General features: G+C 46.3%; 1 pseudogene; it reads right to left on the bottom strand.

Annotated features, from left to right (window-relative positions):
* The window catches only part of LOC131883390 (myosin heavy chain, muscle-like), a 6767-nt pseudogene extending 2391 nt beyond the window's left edge, over positions 1–4376 (bottom strand).
* Between the last annotated feature and the right edge of the window lie 1369 nt (positions 4377–5745).

Below are 5745 nucleotides of genomic sequence, written 5' to 3'. Positions count from 1 at the left end.
CGCGTCCAGTTGGTCCAAGAGATCACGATCTCATCGGCCAAGTTCTTATTTTTCGCTTGACCACATCAATTGTTCGACAGCTTCTCATGAGCGGCACGAAGACGGAGAGCTCGCTGTTATAGTTTCGACACTCCTTGTTGCTGGCATCAATTTCAGCGGTCAAGTCATTAGCCTTGGCCTTCCATTCTCCGATAACCTAAAAAGGCAAAGACCTTGACATGTTTTTTCGTAGTTTATCTACTTGAAAACAATTTACCCGATCGAAATTTTTGCCACGCTTTTCACTGATGATGGGGCAGCATGGGTTCTCTCGTATTCGAGTGAATGTCCTCCAATCGGTTTGAAGGCGACCTCGAGATTTCTCGCTGCTGGCCAATTGTTGTTGAGGGCCTCCACAGTTTCTTCAGCCTCGCAATGCGGGCTGAAGCTTGCCTTTGGTCCCTCAAGCTCTTCCACGCGTCCCAACCTTCGGTCTCAAATCGGGATTTCCACAATTGATCTCAGCTTGAGCCTTGGACAACGCCTTGAGCGAGTCCGACTTTCTTTCGTGTTCGTTCTCAATTCGCTCCCGAGAGCTCTCCAAATCAGTGGTCAAGTTCTTGTACTTGGTCATGAGAGAGGAGCGGTCTCGAGCCTCGGCATCAGCCAATCGCTTGTTATCCTCCAGTTGAGTGGTAAGCGAGATCTTTTTGCTTGTTCAATTGGCCCATACCGTTCTCGCCTTCCTCAATTTGACGTTCGAGATCCATTTTTTCCATCTCCAATCGCTTCTTTTGAGATTCAGCTTCGTTCAAGGCCCCTGGCCATTTCGTCCAATTTGCTGTTGGCATCGGCAATGGATCCTTGGATCATTTTTCCGTTCCTGTCCAACTCAGCCTTGGCTCGAACGCCTTCCTCCAATTGGAACGGGCCTCTTGCAAGTCCCGCTCCATGTTGGCCTTGTCTTTCTCGGCCTTCATTTTGTTGGCGTTGAGGTTGTCGATCTGCTCGCCAAACTCAGACATGGTGTTGTTATGCTTCATTGGAGGGCAGCCAAAGTGCCTTCATGGGAGATGTTACGCTCCTCAATTTCGGCCTTCAATCGGTGAAGCTCTTGCTCTCTCTTCTTGTTAAGCTCGACTTGAGTTGCAGTGTTGGCGCCAGCCTCTTCCAAGCGCGATCCCAGATCTTCCAAATCTTTCTTGAGCATGGCCCGGCTCTTTTTCAGCCTTTGACCTTGAGCCTCTCTCAATGGAAAGTTCTTCATCAAGTTCCTCCAAACGAGATTGCAACTCTTTGGTTTGTTTGGCGTACTTTCCTCCCAAAGTGCTTTCATCGTCAATCTTAGCGTTCATGGCTGCCCATTCTTTCTCTTTCGTTGGACGGCTTGAGTAAGTTCAGATTTGACCCTCTCCAGGTCAGAAATGGTCTCTTGGGAAGTTTGAGATCACCCTCAATTTCCTCTTGACCTTCTCGGAATCGGCCTTGGATTTCTTTCCCTTTCCAAGGCATCTTCAGCCTCATCCAAGCTTGTTCAAGCTTATGCTTTACCTTGGAAAGGTGGAGAGCACTTATCCTCCAGAGTTTGAACATCCTCTTCAGTTTTTTGCTTGCTCTCTTGGACGCCCTTTTCTTCTCTGCCCAATTTGGAAATCATGTCAGTTTGATGTTCCAACTCCTCCTTCAAGTTGCGGATTTGGTCGTCTTTTTCCACCTTCTCTTGTTCAGCAGCAGCCAAGCGACTTTCCATTGAGGCGATCTCCTCTCTCAATTGACTTTGTTGAGATTTAACCTTGCCCTGTTGTTTGCGAGATGGCGTCTTTTTGTTGCTTTCTCAGCGGCAATTCGGTTGTTGACCTCGTCCAGTTGCTTTTGAACGTCAAGGGCCATGTTCTCGACCCTTGTTGTCTTATCAATGATGTCCTGGACAGCTGATCCTCCACTCTGAAGAGCCAGTTGAAGTTCACTCTTTTGTCCATGAGGCATGTCATGGGCAGCCTCGACTTTTTTACGGTCAGCCAAAGCCTTATCGATATTCTTCTCAGCAATGGCAATTTTGCCTTCATACTCAGCCTGTTATTGAGCAAATTGGTACATTTGAGGTTGGGCTTGATAGCCAACCACAACGCCACCAAAGCCAAGTTTGACCGATACGGAAGTTCCTGATGGTTCTTTGGCAACAATACAAGGCCAGCTTCTGGTCCTGCATTTTCTTGAAAACCATTCGAGATGACTTTCCTCTGGCTTGAGATTGCAACCATGACAGACCTCGCCGATCCTGTCCTCGCGAACCTCTTCCATGAAACCCAAATACCAGCCCTGAAGAAGACCTTGGTGTGACCCAGACGATACTTCTCAGCCTCCAACTTGATCACATCCAAGACTGCCTTGGCAGCGGCTTTGTCGTTTTTGGCCTTAGCGACGGCTTGGGCAGCCAAGATATTATACCTACCCTTGAATTCAGGATAGAGCATCTTGTTGGGGAATCCCTTCCGGCAGATGGCAATACCAGCCAATACACCATTACATTGGTATTGATGCATGATCAAGTCAGGCTGAACTCCTCCTGGTTTCTTGTGAGTGTTGGGGACAACACAACGGATGAAGGACGGATCAGTGGCATACAAGGTCTTCATCAGATCGTCCAGTTGGTTCTTGTAGAACGATGACACTGTTTTTCCGCCACCCTTCTTTCGGCCACCGCCGCCAGAATCTTTTTGGCTTCCAAAGGCTGTCCAGGATGATCAATGAAGCAAGCAATCAACATTTTGTTGCTACCATTCTTCATGAGCTCCACCACAGTGTCGTTAAGGGGATCTTTGTTCTTCTCCAACCATCCAGTCAAGTTGTAAGACACAGTTGCTGCATAATGGACTACAGCAAAATGAGCATGGGGATCGGGCTTAGGATTAGCCTTGGAGAAGTTTTGCCACTTGCCCAAAAGATTCTCATGAAGTTTTGCGGCAAAGGTCTGATCAGTGGCCTTGGGGAAGAGAGACTCTTCCTCAAGGATTGACAGGAGACCCATGGGTTTTTCAAACATGTCAATGCACTTTTGCAAATCCATGCCAAAGTCGACATTGGCCCACTCGATTCCCTCTCGGACGTATTCCTCTTGTTCCAAGACAAACATGTGTTGATTGAAGAACTGTTGGAGCTTCTCATTACAGAAGTTGATACAGATTTGTTCGAAACCGTTGTAGTCAAAGATTTCGAATCCAGCAATATCCAAGCATCCAATGTATTGGACCTTCTTCATGGTGGGATCAAACAAGGTCTCGTTACATTTGTCAACAACATAACGGAAGACCAGTTTCGTAGATCTACGGGCAATACCTGCCACGGAACTGGCGGCTTGGGTACAGCTCTGACCCTTGGAAACCCATTCAGTACCAACCTTCAGCTTGGGCTTACAGAAGTAGGTGATCATCCATTCGGGCATCAATGCCGCACAACTCAGCAACTTTGAGAGAATTTGTGTCTTCCTTGATTTCGGCTTGCTCCTCCTTACCCACTGGCACGAAGTCTTTGGTAAGATTTCCATGTGCATGACAACAGAAGTCAACTTGTAGACATTGTAAGTCTCCTCTTCCTCAAATCCAAGGATCCTGAAGGCATCGTGGGCATATTGCATGTCCTCTTTGTCGTCAATGGACTCCACCGAGACTTTTCCTTGGGATACCCACCAATAATCATAGATGTTGTCAGTGAGCAAGCATTTAGTCTTCAAGTCGGGAACGGCATCAGACATCAGATTGTAGAAGGCGTGGTAGCATCGCTCCAACTCAGCTTGGAAAGTCAACCTGGACTTTTCCAACAAATAGGTGACCATGTCAGCTCCAGAGAGCTTGCCACCCTGATTGAACCAGATACGGATGAACTTTCCAAATCGGGAGGAGTTGTCATTTCTCACTGTCTTGGCGTTACCCCAAGCTTCCAGGACGGGGTTGGTTTGAACAATCTTGTCCTCAAGGGAGGCCTCACCTCCTTCTTCTTGCCAGAGGCACCGACGGAGGCGAAGTAGGAAATAACCTTCTGGTGTTCTCGGTCTTTCCAGCGCCCGACTCGCCAGTGATCAGAATGGACTGATTTTTGCAGGCGTTCATCATCCCTTGGTAGGACCCTTCAGCCACGCCAAAGATGTGAGGTGGGCACTCAGATCGTCGCTTCCAATGTAGAGGTCGATGGCACGTTGGGTGTAGATGGGGAATCTCTTGTAAGGATTGATGGCAATACAAAAGAGACCGGAGTAGGTATAAGATAAGTTCGTTCTTGTAACGAACCACAGAGTTCCACAAGACGCAAGCATCATTGAGGTAAGTCAAGCCAGACATGTCATCGCTGCAGTCAAATTTGGGAGGATTGACTTGGCCCACTTGATCTTTCTTGAAGACTTTTTTCTAAAAGGAAAAATGGTCCTTTTGACTATCTTAAGCTTTCAAATAGTGATCTTTATGAAAAATTGATTGAAGTTTTTATGAGATTTTTTCCCCGAAATAGCGTTTTGAGCCACTTGTTATGGATTTTGAATGTTTTTGCTTTACGTCACACTTACATCTTTGGGTCTCCAAGATGGTGACGGTGACCTTGTCTCCATCGGTGGAGTCAATGAGACCTTCCAAATAGCCTCCAGTGGATTTGTCCGGAACCCAGCATGACTTCTTGGGGTCATAGGCTTGGACTTCAACTTGACCTTCAACTCAGGGGACACGATCAACCATGGAGATGGATCGGGATCGGGTCCGTCTCCTTTCTTGATATGGCCGGGCATGGTTGTTACTTTTGGGATGAACTGGAAGGAAGACGAATAGGTGCGATTCATGCTAATTTTTTATACATGTCTAGGCATTTGCTTGGTATTTCTTTATTGGCATTGGATACAAAACAGAATTGTTTTTGTAAAAGCAATTCAATTTTTTGGAAAAAATGGATTTTTAAATGAAACGGAATGGCAATCTCTTTACTGGAGTGCTCTGTTAGACACATCTTGGAAGTGTATGTTTAGAGGAACGCGTTATTGGCAGAATTTAACTTCTCACTGCAAGCAATGGAGAATACAGAAAAAAGAACTTAAAGAAGCACTAGTAATTTATTTTGTCAAGTTCATAGGGGAGTGTTTGAAAGTGATGATGTCGGACAGAGTTTTCAAAGAGTAAGTGAGGTTTTAGTGAAATGCCTCGACTTGAAATGAAAAAGTCGATCTTGTTTCTCTTTAATGTCTTACCTGAGCCCTGTCGAACAATTGTCTGGTGAGGAATACTCCACAGCAGGGTCTTTTATATTGTCCCACGGGATAATCGTGGAACCTTGTTTGATTAGCCACTCCACGGAGTTGGCCGGTTAAACATCACCGCCGTCCAAATTTGAGCCGGGCTTGCCTTTGAAAGTGAACAAGAGGACAACGATATGGACGGCGGCTTTTGGAACCACCTGCGTGAAGGCTGGATTGAAGTGAACTCTTTTTTTGGCATGAAGGAGGGCCTGCTTGTTGCAAGTCCAATTGTCCAATCGAGTTAGCTCCGAAACTGTCCAAAGGCAGATTGGATAAAAGACTATTTTGAGTATTTGTACTCCACTTCTTTGCCCGCACACGGCGCTCAATTTCAATCTCACCCAACACTAGAAACTTTCGGATGATCTAAGCACAATGAACCAAGATTTCAAGTCTTGAACAAACCCTCTCCCTAGAAGGAAGGTGGAATAAATTTTTCTACTTATCCATTCATCCATGGATCGACAAGCCGAAATCGGTTCGAATCCATTCAA

The sequence above is a fragment of the Tigriopus californicus genome, chromosome 7, assembly GCF_007210705.1.
Source record: "Tigriopus californicus strain San Diego chromosome 7, Tcal_SD_v2.1, whole genome shotgun sequence".
NCBI classification, from domain to species: domain Eukaryota; kingdom Metazoa; phylum Arthropoda; class Copepoda; order Harpacticoida; family Harpacticidae; genus Tigriopus; species Tigriopus californicus.
Note: the sequence above shows the minus strand (reverse complement) of the source record. Positions and strands in the feature narration are given on the sequence as shown.